The following is a 20,211-nucleotide window of genomic DNA, read 5'->3' as shown; positions in this document are numbered from 1 at the left end:
GTGAACTATCCCTTTTAGTAATTATTTTAAACATAAAGGGTGTAACAGTTCAATTTTCTGATTGAACAGTTCTGTTGTCACTGTGATTGTCAACTAACAAACACCATGAGTGTTCAACATCACATATACCAGAGATGTGTTAAAAACAAGAGCGATATATCCATTATTAGCACCAAAAGTCCATCAGTGAAATCATAACGATTCTTTCACCCCACTTAGCGTTTTGCGCCGAATTAGATCACTAAAAAGCCTTTGCATGAAGGCTTCTCAACGCCATCACTGCAGGAAAAACCTTTAAGTACTGTTGTCATGACGAGTACATATATCTGATGAGCTATTCAAGAGATTGGACAGATTCGCGCAGTGTTGAGTGACTCTCAAGCGATAGATGTATGATCGACAGACTGCGCATGAGCACACATGTACTGTATATGAACGCGTGCAGACCGACCGCCGCTCTCATAACATCAGCCATGCTCAGATAGTATTTGTTTGTTTTATTATTTTATTTTGTAATATTCTCTGGCAGATGAATTCCCTCTCTAACATGATTCAGCAATGTAGAGAACTAGCGTAATTCCTCATGAAAATGGACACCTCACAATTTTTTTTTTTCTTTTTCTCCCAATTTTGGAATGCCCAATTCCCAATGTGCTTTTTAAGTCCTTGTGGTCGCGTAGTGATTCGCCTCAATCCGGGTGGTGGAGGACGAATCCCAGTTGCCTCCGCATCTGAGACCATCAACCCGTGCATCTTATCACGTGGCTTGTTGAGCGCATTGCCACGGAGACATAGCACGTGTGGAGGCTTCACGCCATCCACCGCGGCAACCACGCTCAACTCACCATGTGCCCCACCGAGAACGAACTACATTATAGCAACCACAAGGAGTTTACCCCATGTGACTCTACCCTCCCTAGCAACCGGGCCAATTTTGGTTGCTTAGGAGACCTGGCTGGAGTCACTCAGCACGGATAAATATATTTCTGATCATGATATCATAACACGGGCCGCAAAAGATCGCTCGAGGGCCGCGTGTTGAGTAGCTCTGCCTTAAAGGGAGAGTTCACCTAAAAAAAATGTATTTCTGTCATCATATATTCACCCTCATAGGAGGTTGTTCCAAAACCATATAACATTCTTTCCTCTGTGAAACACAAAAGTTGATGTTAGGCAGAATGTTAGACTCAGTCACCATTTAAAGGTGCTATATGTAATATTTTTACTGTACTAAATCATAAAATGACCATAATATGTCATTAGAGAATTAGGAAACATGCTAAGTTGAAATACTGGCTTCTCCGATAACAATGCTACAGCCAGTATATTCTACTTTTAAGTTTCCATTCCGGGCCGGAATTTCTGTTTATGTTTTGGCCTGTGAGATCCCGCCCACTGACCACTCACCAACAGTATTTCGACACCACCGGGTTGCCAGATTTGAACAAGTTTGAAGGCAAACAACACTGTGTGCTGCAGCCATGGAAGCCAGCAAACGAACTGGATCAGAGAAAACAGATTCCACCCGACCTAAAAAGCCTCACCATCCATCTAAAAACCACCATGACCAGAGGCGTAGTAAAACAAGGATAAATAATGGAGATGCCTTTGAAAGATTGAGACAGCTTAAAGTCCAGAAATCCTTTAAAACAGATCCTGTTGCGTGTCCTCATTCTGGCAACCCGCATGAGCTTCGAGACTGGGGCGGGACAGACAACTCTCCAATATTTTGAATTTGGACTGCAGTACCCACTTCAAAAGCTTGTTGTCAATCTTACATATAGCACGTTTAACTTTCATAATGTGGAAAAAAAGATGAAATTATGTAAATAATGACATAACTTTCATTTTGGGGTGAACTATACCTTAAATTGAGGAATTCCTGGAATGTAAAATGAAAACTTAATCTGGAAAAAATGTAAAAAAAAAAAATAAATAAAAAAACGATGCCCGCATATGACTTTTAGAGTTAAACAACGCTAATGCAAAAGCAAGAGTTAATTGTCGTGATTCTGAGAACCTGATGTCAAAAGCTTTATAGTTATACAAAAGCTTGAATTGTTTTTCGCTGCTTCAGAGTAGTAATAATAAAGCATGATGGGAAATATTGTAATTGTTTCAATCAAAAGGCACAATCATGTAAGAACATACTGTGTGAAAATCTGCAGATATTCTCTTGTGATTCTATTATGTAACACTGAACACGTATTCTAGCCAAGGTAAAGCGAATTTATTAACGTGACTATTATTAATGGTGACCTATGCAACTAATGAACACAATGCTGTCTTCAGCCCTTTTTCAGGCCATCCTTTTGTGAGTGTGTGTGCATCTTTAAAACGACGTGCTTGTATCCAAGCTGGATGTGCTTACCATTTAGCAAGTAATAAAAACTCTAATAGCAGTTTAATGTGGATTGCAATATTCATACGCTGTGATGGAGGTTATTAGATATCTGCTTAAAAACACAATACATGGGCCTGGGTAGCTCAGTGGTAAAATACGCTGGCTACCACCCCTGGAGTTCGCTAGTTCGCTAGTTCAAATCCCAGGGCGTGCTGAGTGACTCCAGCCAGGTCTCCTAAGCAACCAAATTGGCCCGGTTGCTAGGGAGGGTAGAGTCACATGGGGTAACCTCTTCGTGGTCGCTATAATGTGGTTCGTTCTCGGTGGGGCGCGTGGTGAGTTGAGCGTGGTTGCCGCAGTGGATGCTGTGAAGCCTCCACACGCGCTATGTCTCCATGGCAACGAGCTCAACAAGCCATGTGATAAGATGTGCAGGTTGACAGTCTCAGATGCAGAGGCAACTGGGATTCGTCCTCCACCACCCAGACCGAGGTGAATCACTACGTGACAACGAGGACTTAAAAAAGCACATTGGGAATTGGGCATTCCAAATTGGGAGAAAAAAAAAAAAAAAACATGATACAACTGGAAAATGAGAAAAAAGTGAGACAGAATTGGAGACTAGAGAGATTGGATGCAAGTTCACCAACCATTTTCTTCAAAGAGGTCAAGAATTGGCTGGTTATCATGGTCCAGTTAGCCCCTGCTGGTAGATGCTATAACTACAGTATATCATTATGGAGAGCAACAATCAAACCCCCTTAAATACCCTTTGCCCATGCTAAAATTACTGTAATACATGGACTTGAGTGGCTTAATGCTTTTATAAAAAGGTGACAACAGCACTATAATAAAACACACCAATGTTCAATAAAAAGTTACATTTACAATTGATAATTATTGGAATAAACATATAGTATCTTCCACCAAGTACTGTATATAGTTCATTATCCTTACAGTAGGCTGTTTATGTTTGCCAAGCAACATAGCAACTTGCCACATTAATATCAGGGTTGGGCAAAATTCAGAATTTGGGACTTGGCTCCATGTCAATGTATGAGTTGGAATTTGGATTGAATTGGCAACTTCCCACAGGAAGTTGAATTGGAATTGGAATGAGAAGAAGAGGGATTTATTGAACAGCAATACAAAGAAATTAAACACAGTCAATCAATAGAGGAATTTCAAGATGTTTCAATGCAGTGCACATTTTGTGACAAACAGTTACATACATTAAGTTTAATTAAATATGCAAGACAGATTTAAGTTTGCCATACAGCTCTAGGAATTTCCCACCATATTTATTTTTTTATTTTTTTCAGATAACTTTCACTATCAAATTTCATATGCGTAATTTGTAAAATATTGAGTTAATCTGAGCATTGTGGTGAATTATTTATCTTTTTTTTTTTTTATATAAATTAATTTATAAAATATATTGAAATAAATTTAAGAGGACATTCCAAACATTGTCTATTAATATTATTTATTGTTTCTGGAAATCTTGCATATGTTGTATGTATGATGGCATGTTTATAGTTATCTTGAACTAAATTTTATAATGGTAAGTGAATTTATTTGAATTTCAAGTCAAGTCAAATTTATTTGGATAGTGTTTCACAACAGGCTTTGTTTCAAAGTAGCTGTATAGGAAATTATGCTATAACAGAAAATGAATGAATATAATGCCAATATTAGATTACGTTTAGAACAATTAGTGGTTAAAATTAGTAGACCGAGTAATTGTTGTGGGACAGTGGTTAATTTATTTTTTTCATTTCATTTTAATTCCTTAAATGTAAATTTAAATTGCAATTCTACAGCCAGTTTGCTACCTTAATTCAAATTAAGGAATTGAATTAGAATTTAATTAGCATTCTCAATTCAATTCTGAATGGCGCACAACCCTGACTTTTGTAAAATGTGTGATCTCAGGTGTCCGTTTGCAGTCATTTTACAACAGTTTCAAATGTGGCTCATCCAATCACAATTTAAAGATAGAACTATCCATTTTTATAATTTTTCTCCACTGAAGACCATTCAAAAGGAGTCGGCTATTCTGACGAAGCGCTATTGTGACAGCCTTGGGACTGAGCACGTAATTGTGGCAGTGCCATCAGCCAATCAGCATTGTCAGGATGTCATTTTCCTACAGTTCCAGAGTCACATGGCATTCACCACTCAGGTGACTGGCTCAAAATAATAACTTATATCCAAGTCACAAACTTCTGGGGGGGGTCACGTGCTTTGCCAAGCAATTGCTATTGAGATGAATGGGAATGCTAACAGATAGCTCTCTCCAGTCATTACAGACCTCCATGGTTCACCTCCATCACACTGCAAGATTTAGCAAAGCAATTCATATAGGGTCCACTTATAAAACGGACAAGGCTGACACCAAAAACATGAGTGGTTATAAACATGAACGAGCCTGGCGCTAAGGCACAAGCAGAGGACTAAAGCTGTGCCACTTCAATGGCTTTCACAACCATTAGTCAGCACAGAACAGCTCTATCGCAAGGACAGATCAAAAACAAACTCATTTTTACAACACCTGCCTGCTCTGGACTGTATGACAGTTTGATCTCAACACAGACCGACAGACCCACATCATGTTCAAAAGTTCATTAAATACTGAAAGGCACATGGCAAACACACATGGCACACATATCAGTAGACAGCGTGTGTCTGGTGTCAACGCACTGCAGCTAAATACAGTCCAACCTCTTCCGACAGCTTAATTACACATTTGTGTTAATTATAGGAATGACATCCACATTCTACAAACAAATTCACCCCCAAAATTCAGGTAAATACTGTACGTATGCACCTATACGTACAGTATGGCTAATTATATTTATCAGCCAATTATTGACCAGATTAAAACGTTCAGCATATCGATCATAAAAGCATAAAACTCCTAATATGAAAAACCAATTGTTTAGAATTAATTACATAAATTAAAGTTTTCTTAATTCTTAAAAATGTTTAGAAGTACAAAATAACCCTTTCCCCCATCAACTGTCATGTAAATCATATTTGTTTAAATTGTATTTTTTTTTTTTTAGATCTCCCTATCTTGTATTTATCTTTCATTGTGGCCCTCTTAATTTTTATTTCTTATTTTTTTGTATTATTATTATTTTTTTTTTTTATTTGTTTGATCCGATCCATGTTAAATAGAAATGATTTACTGTTAGAAAGAAAAAAATAAAGCTTTGTACATTTTTAAAGCATTCCCTAGGCAAAACTGTGATGACAATTTTGTGGTAAGTGGTATTGGCCTATTTTGTTTTTAATTAGTTTTATTTATTTTTTTGCCCACATTAAAGGAACAGTTCACCCAAAAGTGAAAATTCTGTCTATATTTACTGACCCTGATGCCTTTCCAAATCCACATTTTGTTACTGTGGATTTTTACTAAGTGGGATAATGTTGTTAAATTCCATTACCCATTATGAATGTACACATATAAAGTACTTTTTGAAGGCCTCTTTAAATAAGGGGATCTGCTAAATGCCTTACATGTAATTATTACACAGGTCTCTGGAATACATGATTCTGATTGGTCAATAGCCCCATCCAGCAGTCTGATATTTCTGAATAACAATTGCACATAAAAAGATTAAGATGTCATCCGGGTATTGCGAGTCATCTTTCCTATTTCTCAGATCACTGTGTGATCTCTGCAAGCAAGTTAATAAAATAATGTTTCATGCCCATTATTTTTTTTATTTGGCAGGTAGTTTTGTAATAAATTGGACATTGAGCAGTCAGCCAGTCATCATTAATAAAAGAAACACCAACAGAACTCCTGTTGGGGGTTATTTTGCGATAACAAATGGCTGACTGTACATTATCCCTTACAAATCTATTGCTTTAGTCTTATTCATTTACAACTATTCAGTTTTATTGAATATTTTCAACACTAACTGCCAGCACAGCAATCTAGAGTGCATTGCTCTTTTTATCAAAAGAAAACTAATGTTTTGTAAAAATTAGTAACAACTCATATGTGCACAACTTAGAATACTATCTCAGACTCAGTTCACCAGATTGCACAAGAGTCATATGGGCCACTTTTTTGGTCTTTTTATACAGCTTTTTGTCATTTGGGAGCTTGACAGCCCCAGTTTCCATTCACTTAGATAGGAAAAGATCAGCCAGGTCATTTCCCAAAATATCATGTTTTCCATGTAAGTAAGAAAATTACTTGGTTTGGAACAAAATGAGGGTGAATAAATGATGACAGAATTTTCATTTTTGGTGAACTGTTACTTTAACCTAGACACAGCCAAACACTTGCTTGGGAAAAAAAAAAAGACCTCATAAATGTTCTCATTAACTTTGCAAACACCAGAGCAGCAAACTAAACTAAAGGTTATGAAAGAGCAAAACAATCCATCTCTTGTGTGACATTAGCTGACTTCATTCATAGTAAGTTAGGTCTCTACTGCTCAGAAAACCTTTAAGAACCTTTAAGCTAAGGGGCTAAACTCCATTAAGGCAACAGTAAATGAATAATTAGACAGAGCCTTAAAGGAGACTCTTGGCAGAATTAATGCACGTTACATGCTCACCATTAAAAAGCTTTTTGATGAAATCCTTGGAAAGAGATGAAAAGATGAGGAAGCTATATTTTACCAAACATGAATATCTTTGATAGAGGCCTTGTGGAAAAATCAACATTTTCTCCTTTTTACTTCTTAATTGATAAATAAATCTTGGTAAAATAGTTGATGATAAAACACATCTTGAAGGCTACAAGAGCTCATAACAAACCTCATTAAAAGCTCATTAAGAGGTCTGAAATTCATGATGCAAAACTAAAAACTTCAGAAATGTACAACTGCTACATTGAAGCTTGAAATCTCCATTATCTGATATTGCATTTAAAGGGAGTGCTCGGGTATCAATAAAATACAGCTTGGGGCTTAATAATATATTGCGCATTTGAATGCTCATTGTTCTTTGACTTTTCTAAACAGACTTTCTTAAAATCAATAACTTTTTGCTTCCTAAATGTTCCCTGTATAGCTATATATATATATATATATCAGAAAATAAGTTAAAGTAAAGACAAGAGAGCTTTTGAGGTATAATTAAGGTTTGAATTCACCAAGCAATCACAAAAGGAAATGCAAGGTTGATGTTAGGTCTCAGTCACCATTCACTTTCATTACATCTTTATTCCATACAATAAAAGTGAATGGTGACTGAGGCTGTCATTCTGCCTAATATCTCCTTTTTTGTTCCATGGAAGCGGTTTATAATGACATGAGAATCAGTAAATTATGACAGAATTGTAGGGTAAACTATCTCTTTAAACCGGTGGAAACATGGGTCAGCCAAACACCAGCTTGGCACCAGTGCCATTCTGGTGGAAAGGGGCAAAAGAGAAGAGATACAGTCCCACATTCTGGTCTCTCTTCAGGGGGCCGTTCAATTCTGGTCATCCCCCTCCACTGGAGCCTAAAAGCTAATCTAACTATCACCTTCCTCCCAGCACAGCTCAGTTCGGCTCTAATCTCTCGGGCAATGTGCTCCACAATGAGCTAATATCATTCGACACACTCAAACCCCCAACACACACACACTCACTCACATGGATGGGGTAAAATGCGTTTGGAGAGGGTGGGCAAACTACTCAAACACACTCTGAATAAGGATCAAGAATTTGAGAGCAGGATTAGCCCAATGAGAACATCTAATCATCAGCAGTCATCGAGATTAACAGGGTAATGATATGTGGGTTTAAAAAGATAGATAAATACACAAATTTAAACATAAATTCCAGATGAATTCATGAAATGATTGTAGTAAAGTGTTCCAATACTTTCATCACTCAATTTTTACAAAATTATGTGCAAATATTAAATTAATTGCACATCCTATGGATAAATAAAATTATAAAGAAAGACTGAAATCTCATTAAAATTAACGAAAACACTTCAGATAAATGTGGGGATGAAAGCGACTCAGTAGTGAAATATTCTGCGGTTGTATGTGTTATCTAACATTTTATATGTTTAATGATATTCATTTTTAATAGTGAATGTGTAAGTGGCTAATATGAAGAAACAATGTAAAAAAAGAATGTAATTTTTCATTAAATTATTTTTAAAAGTTCTGAAAACACTTAATTTAAAGAAAACGCTACCAAAAACGAAAAAAATTAAAACAGTGACTACATCAAAATGTATTGTTATATTCAGTCCAAAATAGAGGCCAATTATATTAAAAATAGCAATGTTTTTTTTTTTTTTAGGTAAGTTTCTAAAAAGTAATCCACAGCAAAAACTAATCACCTCTTTAAAATTCTAATCAATAATTTTACTGATTATTTTATTGAAAAAGTAATCACATTACTAATTACATTTCTTTTGATAGAGAAAAAAAGTGCAAAAACTTTCTTTTATAAGACAAGTTACTTTTTTTACACTGTTCTGGACCCACATACCAATCAAAATACATTGGCACTGGCACAAAAGCAAAACAATGTGAAAACATAAGTAAATAAATATAAATATACACACTTCATTAAATGAAATAAAAATAGGCAGTCACAAACATCACTGGAACTCTAAATCAAAGTAAAGCTCCGTTGGCTGCATTTCATTCCACATACACCTACTTTCCTTGTTGATGTTGTTTTGTGCACGCTGCTCCGAAAGAAAACTGTACCCAGAGGGAATGTTTAGTTCCACTGGTGAGGGCATATTCGCATAAAAATATATATATATTTTCCCAAAACTAGGACATCGCCTCTTGGCAAGCAATGATATGAAAGCTCACTGCTTAGTACACTAAACTGCTCGAAGTCGTGATAAAACTGGCCTATTCAAGCTCCCTTGAATGAGCTTTTTGACAAGGTCATAAGCAGATGACACAAGCCGATAGGAGAGCAGCCCGGGTTGATGGAAACAGACTCTCGGTGTCTGGGGTTGTCTGGAACTTCGCCATGATCACGTTTAATCGTCATGAGCTCTCTCTCCACAAACCTGTTCTCAACAGGGCTGAGATGAGACCACAGATAGATGAGAAAGAGATAGTTGCAAATGCTAGGAAGAGAGAAAAGAGATGGGAGATAGAGAGAGAGAGAGAGAGAGAGAGAGCAAGAAGGAAGATTGGCCACTCATACGTCTAACTGCATGATCACTATTTTGATCGGCTTTAAAAATATAATTCCCTAATTAGGTTTCACCATGAAACAAGCCAACAACCCCTTTTTTCTTTTTTTTCTTAGATTTGCCAGTGTATTCTTTTGCCAGTTCTTGTTCTAACCAGTTTTAACATGTTGGAAATAAATCAGCTTGCCTTGTATTCATGTTTTTCAAAGACATTTTAATATTTTGTTTATATTATATGATAAAATATTAATAGTAGTTATGCAGAATTGTCTTCTCAAAGCACAAACGTTCACACCAATTCCCACTTTTTCTAGAATTACTCAGCCATTCTTCCATCAACCAATCATATCACTCCTCCCACCACTTCTAATGCCAACCCACACTTCTACATTGAAAAAAGTCTCCATGACTTCTGAGAGGCAATTATGGATGAATATAAAACTGTCACCCATGTCATCAAAACAAAAGCGTGACCTCATTATCGTGCCAAAAGTTTTAACGCATCTCATTTTAAACATCACAGACGACTCCTAAATTACATATTTTTGCTTATGGTGCCATTGGAGGCAGAAATGGTTTGAATAGATTTATGTAATATCAAACTTAAAGCAAATATGTTGAGTTTGAAGCTCTGAGGAGAGCTCAGCACCATTGGCATGGAATTTTTGTAGATTTTTTGATACAAGATGTCTGCTTATTACCTAAAAGGATAGCTCACCCAACATAAATTCTATATTCATTTACTTACCTTCATGTTGTTTCAAACCTGTATTGACTGAAGCTAACATTCTTCCTATAATTTCCTTTTGTGTTCCAGTCAAACGGGCTTTAAACAACATCAGGGTGAGTAAATGATGACAGAATTTTTTATTTTTGAAATATACATATTATTATTCTTAAATCTCAATAGTTGAAATCATCTGCTTACATTAAGTTACTGTAAAACATCTTTATTTTTCCAAAAGTATCACAATATTTCAACTCTATTACAATGTTATTAATATATAATAGCTCATTAATAAACAACAATTGTACAAATATCAATTTTACTGCTGGTACGTGAAATCTAGCTGATTGGTAATTATTTAGTCATCAAGACACCTCAAGAAAACTGAAATAAGTTTGCCATTCCAGAGGTCTGTCCTCACATAACAACTCTCCCTGAATTTGTATGCAATACATCGTGAGGTCAGGCCGATCCTTAATGATCCCTGCTCAGCACCTGCCTGCTTTCACACCACAGTCTCTGTTTGGATGGTTGCGGCGCAACAGACTCAAGCAGGCTGCATTTGCATTCAATGGGCAGTAGGTTCCACTTCAAAGCCATAATGAAGTGTGACAACATTTAACAGTTAGGCAGGATCAGTTGATCTGCGTCATTTCCAACTCTACCTGACAGGTGACGTTTGGCTTTCATTACACCTAATGTCCAGGCAGACATGTGAGACAACGGGTAGCTGGGGAGAGTGATCTGAGCTTCACGCAAGACAAATTCAATTTCAGGTAAACCCTTGCATGGGTGAGTGGCATGCGAGACACTCTGGGCATGTCGTTTTGGAGTGATGGACCATGGGTGAATGCCAAGCTGTGTTCGAGAGCATAATGTTTATATACCTCAGTCATCTAAGGTAGTTCCTGAATCAACCATACCGGGCCATGGTAGCTGACAAACAGAATATTGTCTTCACAGTTTAATCACAGTCATGCTAATAATCGAGCACAACCGCACAATTGCAAGTGTAAAATTGCTTTTATACAACAGCTCTGTAAAAAAGATGCTACTATATACTATACAACAGTTAGTTATGGTCCTCAAATCTGATTGGATGAGATACGTTCCATCAGTACTGATGTCTCAGAACGTCAGCACTCGGATGCTTCACTGTTTGTATCATTCCACTTGTGTTTGTGGCATTCTAAACTAAAGTGTAAGAGCAGCACAGATGTGTAAAAGAGCTACAGTATGTGTGCCTTTTCTTTTTTCCCAGATTTGTAATAAGTGGGATAATGAGCATTCAGGCAGTCATTTTTGCGTTATACACAGCAAAAGGTTCATCAGAATTCAGATGCAAAAATTAGAGGTGTAATTCAGTGTTTCTAGAGAATCTGCAATCTCTTCTCACATAATAACATAATTTCAATGCAAATCAATATTTCATGTCCATTTATTTATCTGGTAAAAAGCAGTGTAATAGGCTAGATAATCTAAATAAACCCTTCAGGATACAAGACCAATCCGCGTTGGGGTCCTGATCACCCGGCCGGGGTTTATAACATGATGACTGGCTGATTGTACATTATCCCTTACTTAACATATCTATAACACAGTATTGCCTGGTTAACAAAAATATTTCTAAATGGAGCCAAAGGAGTATCAAGTGTTTCGTTTTGACTGGCGGAGTATTTTAATAAGCATAACAATGAATAGCACACACAAATATCGGGTAAAATAGTCCTTTTTTTTTATTTTTATTAAGTTTCCAAATCAATCACTTATGAGGCTCCTTCTCAGTTTGCTACCAATGTAGGCAGTAGACATCAAGGCAACTCATTAGGTTTTGGAACAGAATCTCTCTATCCTTGAATGATGTCACAGTGTAGTTTCTATTTCTGCTCTCTGAATAGTCCTGTTCAACAACGAACACACTTCTGGGTCGCCTGTTGACCCTGGTTTCATCCGTTCAGTTGGCTCTTAAATTACTCTCCGTAAGCACTCCGTCCCTGTAGCACACTCAGAGTCATTATGCCATTCAGAACATGAGGGTGAGGGTTCGTGTGCATGATGTGTGTGTGTGTGATAAGTATAAGCTGTAATTGAAAAAGTGTCATTAAAGGTGTCTCCTAGCATGTATATATGTTTAAGTGTTGAATATTGATGATGGTAAGTGTGGGGCTTGCTGTTAATGTATCTATGTGTGTGTGTGTGAAGCACTCAGGCCCCTTGTACCCTCTCCTCCTTAGATTACCTCTCATTGGCAGCGGAAAGCTAATCACAGGTCTGTCAGAGTCAGCATCCTGGGAGCGTTTCAAGATGAACAATCTCTGACCTGCTCACTTCAGCTGATTTTGCCCATGTGAGAGGCACACACACACTGCACTGGTGAACAGATACTTGTAAAAACGGCTATAGCACTGTATACCCCAGCATTTCTTACACAAAATGACGCTTCATAAATGTAGTTTAACGATACACAGCAATCAATGGTGGTTAATAACGTAAAAATCCGCTGAAAGGTATTTTACCAAAGCAAGAGGTGTTTAGGCAAAATGCAAAGTTAATAAGTAAAATGGATGAAGGAACACCACCTGCAACTCAATCCAGCCAAGACTGAACTCCTTGTCTTTCCAGCCAACCCTGCTGTTGAACACAACATCACCATGCAGCTTGGTGCAACTACAGTAACGCCTTCCAAAAAGGTCAGAAATCTAGGGGTAACCATCGACAACAAACTAAATTTCACAGACCACATCTCAAAGACCACAAGATCATGTAGATTTACACTCTACAATATCAGGAAGATAAGACCCTTCCTCTCTGAACATGCCACACAACTGCTTGTTCAGTCACTTGTCATAACTAGACTGGACTACTGTAACGCTCTCATTGCAGGCCTCCCTGCATGTGTAATTAGACCCCTGCAAATGATCCAGAATGCAGCAGCACGTCTGGTCTTTAATGAACCAAAGAGAGCGCATGTTACACCACTCCTCATCTCTCTCCACTGGCTGTCAGTTGATGCACGTATCAAATTCAAGGCTCTGATGCTGGCATACAGAACAGTCACTGGGTCTGCTCCAGCATACCTAAAATCATTTATGCAGAGCTACGCGCCCGCTAGAAGCCTGTGGTCGGCTAAGGAATGTCGCCTTGTTGTACCAACACAAAGAGGCACCAAAACACTTTCCTGGACTTTCAGCTTCATCGTACCACGTTGGTGGAATGACCTTCCCAACTCCATCCATGAAGCTGACTCACTCTCTGTCTTCAAAAAACGACTAAATACACATCTTTTCCATGAGCACTTAACCAGTCACTAAAAAAAAAAATAATTCTTGTTGCACTTTAATCTGTCTTGAATACTATTCTGATGCTAGTAAAACTCTGTAATATGGCACTTTTCATACCACTGTCTCCTTAAGATGATTCGCTTATGTTTTCCTCTTTTGTAAGTCGCTTTGGATAAAAGTGTCTGCCAAATGAATAAATGTAAATGTAAAATAATTAATAAGCCTAACTGTAGTTTGTTTACGGTTGTGGCAATGTAACAGTTGCAGGTTTTATGAATAGTTTAACTTGGTGCACAAATATTGGCTTAAACTGATACAGTGGCCCCAAAAATTATGTGGACACTTTTCCTGGAAAAAGGAAATTAGTCCTTAGGAAATTAATTGACATTTTGAAATATACATATAAAATCATCAGCACTTACATGAGATGAAGACTCCAGTCATTTCAGTAAAAGGCTGTTAAAATCTACATAGAAAGGGTCCTCTCATGGGGGCTGCCATTTTGAGATCACATGACCAACCGAATACTACTCACTTAATCTCAGTAACCTCCCTGTTTTGGGACACTTTCGCTAATGGATTAAATTAATCATGGCTGACTGTGAATTTCTTCAATGGTATCAGTAACTGAAAGCTATTGTGTTTTGTAGACTGAATTTTCAAGTTTATTAGTGTTATTAATTATCATCAGTACTCATAATCATTTAATAGCATTATTGATCATTTGTATTACATTATTACACTAATGCTTTTATGTTATGTTGTCTAATATGCATGCCTAATTCTAAGGCAAGTCAAACGTTATATAAGTTTTTATGTGAGTCATATATAAGTTGCATACATTTGTACGGTTTGGATGTAAAGTTGCTGAGAAGGGCTTTTTAGAGACGTGTTTTGAATTATGGGGGGAGATAAAGTAATATGAGCTCATTTTAAACAATGGAAGGATGTGTGTTGTTTTTTCCAATGGATGTACTTAAATATGCCCTGTACAGTTATCATCTTCAGAGAAAGACTGAGAAAGACTGAGAAAGACCAAGCAAGACGAGAAGACCACCATATGACACCTTCCTCCAATTGAAAGTTTACTTTCTCTCCTATATCTGGTAACTAAAAAGAATGAATACATTTGTTATTTATTGGCAAGCAACTGGTGTTTGGCTCCATGACTTCACAACGGGGAAAAATACATAAATGTAAAGTCTTCAGTTTGAATGATACTGCATCCATATCCCTAGGTGTCACTAGCCCTTTCACACCTACAGCCTTTTCCAGAAAATGTACTGCATTTTTCAAGTTTGAGGTCGTGTGAACACAGCTTTTTGAACACTTTTTGAACACTTTTTGAAAATACAGGTCAATTTTGCTCTCTCAATTTCCCTAAATAAGAAGTTGTATCACTTCCTATAAATTTCCATACTGATGGTATGTGTGAACAGCACATGTGGTACATTTACCAGTGAAAGCTACCCAACGATTTTCCAGTAATTTATCTGGTTGCATGTGTGAACAGTGCTACTGTTAGTCCTAGATGACATGCATAAAATGAAAATAAAAAACGTGTACCTTTAAGTCACACTTAAATGTATGAATGTCTTTGCGTTAAATGACAAAATATCAAACCAAGTGGCAGTTGTTTTTAAAGATAGACAGCACAAGTACACTTTTTAAGATAAACAGTTGTTTCAAATGATAAATCAATGGATATATTGTTCCAAATTAAGACAAAAGTTGTCTCTCTGGTTGTCAAACAGTAGTGGAACATTAGCACCTCTGTGTCCTGCCATCTCCTTCACTCACACACACACACACACACACACACACGCACACACACACACACACACAGGCACACACACACACACACACACACACGCACATACACAAACAACACACAAATGCAACACACACTACTAATGCTTGATTTTCATGCAGTGTGTCCAATAGTATCCATCTGCAGACCCACAGAGCAGTGCGTTTAGTGTATAATCGGCTGTGAACTCTCAAATTTACTCTTTTTCCATTGCAGCTCAGAAATTTCAGCTCACGAGTTGCGGGAACCTTGGTATAACAAACCCTTCACATACAGGATGAACTTTAAAGATCTTTCAAAATAAAAGTCCCACTTAAATGAGAGCTCTATTTAACTGATTAAGTGAAATAGAAGAGATTACAACAGAAAAATATTACTACTGTATAAAAGTTAAATATTCAAAGCAGTCGCAATAATACTCATAGTAACAACAGTATAATATTAAATAGTAATATTATAAGTATTATTATCTGTAATCAATATCACATAAGCAAGTGTACAGAATATTAGCATGTTGTGATTCAGCCATGGCAGCCTTTTGTCTCAGGTAATCAGATTGTTTTTTTTATTTAATGTTTTCTTTAATACTGTAAAGCAGTGGTTCTCAACCAGGGGTCCGGGATCCACTAGGGGGCCTCAAGTTGACTTAAAATGAATTTAAAATAAGAAATATTAAAATAATTCAACTTTATTAAAATGCTAAAAAATACTTTAAGATGTATGCCTACAAAACAGACTCTTTCTGAAACTTCTAGAATAAAGACTTATCCATGATTAATTATTTTAATCAGTTTCGGGCTAGGGGGCCTTCAAATATTGTCTTGTTAAAAAGGTTGAGAACCACTGCTGTAAAGCTCTTTTGTGCATCCTTTTTTTATTTTTTTATATATTTTTTTATAATATATATACTGTATGTATATATATATATATATATATATATATATATATATATATATATATATATATATATAGTTGAAAAGTATTATAATTTCATTTGATTAAAGCTGTACAGTATGTATTAAACACAATCTGATCATAACATTTAATTAAAACATTTGACATGGAATCCAGAAAAATTAAAACAGAAAAGGCATGATTTGCATTATTTGTAAGACTTTATGTAGTTTTTTTTTTGTCAATAATTAAAAACTGTGTAATTTAATCCAAAATCTGAGTATTTTTTTTTTATCAAAGTATCGAGTTAGTATCGTACCGAAGCCAAATTTTGGTATCGGAGCAACCCTATTCCATAGTTAATGTAAAGAACTACACCTGTTGTTACTTTGCTAGGATCACTATGTGAACTTGAGGGGAACTGACTTCATACATCCACTAAAAATCAATCATCAGTTAGATAAAAGTAATTGCAAAAAAAGTGAAATTAGTTCTGAGAAAAGCTCTAAAAAGATAGTTTGTGTGCAGATGCCACCATAATACACATGTATCTAATGCAATGACATTCAGACTGAACACGCTCTTGAGCTTATAAAATGTAAGATGCAGCACACAGAATATAACAGAATGTAGGCGTCTCGAGACGTTCTTTTGAAAGTAGACGCTCTTTTAGTACACGTTTATGCTCTATCGTGTTTCAAATCAACAAAACCTCCCTCCAAAACCTTGCATGCTCTTCAGGACTTGTACCCTGGTCCTTTGCATCACAAGTGCAACACGATCAGTTGAGCTACCGCACAATTTGATCACACTCAAAAAAACTTCTAAATGTAGTTGAATATGTAATGCAAACATAAAAAAAAATTACCTTACAAGTCATGTGCTATTGTAAAAGTGTCAAAATAGCATTGTATAAGAAACAGGACGAAAAGTAATTGTTTATGAACTGATTACCTGTTGTTTAATTTGTGAGTTGTGTGAAAGTGAATAAAACTTCTTGTTGTAGTGCCTCTAGTGTTCATTTCTCCAGGAAACTGCTGCGATACATACAACGAGCCATGGGAAAATCATTTAGCAAAAATGTAGGAATAGTAATGAGACCAGGTTGTGAAAAACAGTGCAAAAACATGTTCAATATGACATCCCCTTAAATGTCCAAATAGTTTTTGGGGTCACTGTATACAAGGGCTTTAGCGTGATTTATCAGCTATTTTACAACGGCTTTACACATTGCTCATCCAATCTTATTTTAGAGCCAGAACTATGCATTTTATTGTTGACAATAACAATCTGAATAAGGTCAACAAAACCAATTTAAAAATGTTTACTGGCTAGTAACTGTTGCATTGTAGTTTTGAAGTGAAGTTTACATATGTTTTTCTTCTTTTAAATATTATCTTGCCCATTCAAAAGGGCTTTAATTTTCCATCATGTTGTCCACTCCATTTTTTTTTTGCCCCAGGCACACGGATCTCCCTACCCTCAGGTGGAGGATTAGTCTTGGTGGGCATCCAGCTCGCCCCTGGTACCCTATGCGCGTGCCACCTCTTTCAAGTCTGTCCCTCTGCAAGCTGTTCCTAGACCCTGTGGCACTGCCCTATGTTTTGCCCCCTACTGTGTTCATTTATCTCCATACACTCCTCTGACAGCCCCTGGTCTTAAGCTAGCATTGCAGGCAACCACTTTCCCCGGCCAAATCCACTGCGGCCCTTCCATCTGTTTGGCCCTGGCCATGGGCATCTGCTGAAGGCTATTGTTGGGTACCGTCATGTGCTGGGCCAAAAGGCCCCCAAGGGAACCACTGTTGTCCTATGTGTACATCTGAGGTTGTGTGAGTTTGCCCCTGGCATGAGCTTAAAGAAGCCGTGGCAGGTCTTGGCCCCAGTCAGGGTCTTTGTTCTGGAGCTGTTCGGAAGCAGGCATGCTGTAAAGCCCCATGCTGCCCTGGCAGAGTGGTTGGAGTGCCCTCCTGAAGCAGGGAGCTGACATTGGGTCAACACACACACAGTCGATCTGCAAGAGGAACTGAGCATGACTCATGAGCATGAGTTTGGAGGAGACCACCACATAAAAAACCATCAGGAATTGTTTAACCTTCCGTGTATGGTGTTCTTCCATAGGCTGTCTTATTGACTGCATGCTTCACAAACTCAATCTGCAGCTGACACTGTGTACTGTGTTTTTGCACTTCTTAATTGTCGATAAGTTAAAGGGTTGGTGTTTAAAAAAACAAAACAATAAACGATGGGATTGTGCAAACTGAAAGATTAGAAAGGATGACATTTATTATACAATTTCTCCATATAAACCTAGGCTTTATTCAAGCTGTCAAACCTCAAAAAGACAAACTCATTGATCTCTGCCTGCATCACCTTTGTCTACTGATGGATACACTCTTGAAATGGAATACATAGACTATAATTTAATTGCCAACAAAAGCCTTCATCAGCCAACTAACAAAGGACAGTGCATCTATGTGAACTTCTACAGTTAATCCAGGATGGACTTCAAATACATTAGTCATTAATCTTACCATTCATAAAAAAATATTTTTTTAAACACTGGACCTAAACGCTTGCTTAGTTTACACATTTTAAACCATGACTTGCACTATACATAATTAATATTGGCATTATATTCATGCTGGTTAGCCACAGGGGAACTGGCCTCCACAGTGAGTCTGGTTTCTCCCAAAGTTATTTTTCTCCATTAACTGACATATTATGGAGTTTTGTGTTCCTTGCCACAGTCGCCTTCAGCTTGCTCACAGGGGTTCTAAATACAATTATTATTTAATAATTTAATTTGTATACACAATTTACAATCATATTTAAACTACACAATGATCACTCGAAGACATTATAGATATTACAGTTTAATCTATTTTGTTAAAGCATGATTTCCTGTAAAGCTGCTTTGAAACGATGTGTATTGTGAAAAGCGCTATACAAATAAAAATTTGTTGACTTGACTTGATTGAAAAACTGCCTTTACACATTGCATCTTCTAGCCTAAAGTCAATAATGCATGACGCTTGATAATGAATTGATTCGAATTTAATTGATTTTAAATGGAAAACTATGAGAGTGGCGCGGCAACATTTTTAGCAGCCCACAGAGTTGTAGCTGGGCAATGCCAATGAATGCCGAGTGACAGCGGTGTAATACATACATTCAAAGAAAACAATATTTCTAATTTTAGGATGCTGTGTCATCTACCAGACACGTCCGTTTTGCAACCCCAGGAGCTTTAGGTAAAAAGTTTTAAATCTAAATAAAAATATACACTGCAAGCAATCAATTTTGTGACCTTTGAAGCATCGTTATCATATTTAATAGGCAACCTTGCAGGTGGTTGGATGGCAGATCACGTAGCTTACACAGCAGGGATAGTCAATGTAAAGATCAAGGCACAACCATGAACTAAAGTTCAACACACACACAATCACACAGTGTTTCACCCGTTTCCTAGTGTTGCATATTGGTGGATGACAGTCAAAGTATCCTTCAGTACCTATTCCCTGCTATGCATTCTGCCACTGCACATTAATATTTCATTAGGTAATTAAAGCCAGCAAGCAGCCCAAAACCTCACATGCCATTACACCATTAATGACAATGCAGAGAGATAGAGATAAACTGCAATAATCTATCTATCTATCTATATATATATATATATATATATATATATATATATATATATATATATATATATATATATATATATATATATATATTAGACAATTATCATTTATTCTAATGTATTATTGAAATATAAAATATATTATCAAATCATCAAGAAGTAGGTTCCAGGGCACTCTGTAAAATATATTATGTTTTATTACAATTAAACATAATATATAATTATTTGTACATAAATTTAATGCAGTTTCTTCAACGCAGTAAACACATTTATTTAATTTTAAATTAAAACTAATTTATAATATGTTATGTACAAAGAAATGTGTTTCTTTCCATAAAAGGGTAATCGTAAGCATTAAACCAAATGCTAGTGATGGGACGATA

Source organism: Myxocyprinus asiaticus, chromosome 39 (assembly GCF_019703515.2).
Source record: "Myxocyprinus asiaticus isolate MX2 ecotype Aquarium Trade chromosome 39, UBuf_Myxa_2, whole genome shotgun sequence".
Classification (NCBI taxonomy): domain Eukaryota; kingdom Metazoa; phylum Chordata; class Actinopteri; order Cypriniformes; family Catostomidae; genus Myxocyprinus; species Myxocyprinus asiaticus.
Note: the sequence above shows the minus strand (reverse complement) of the source record.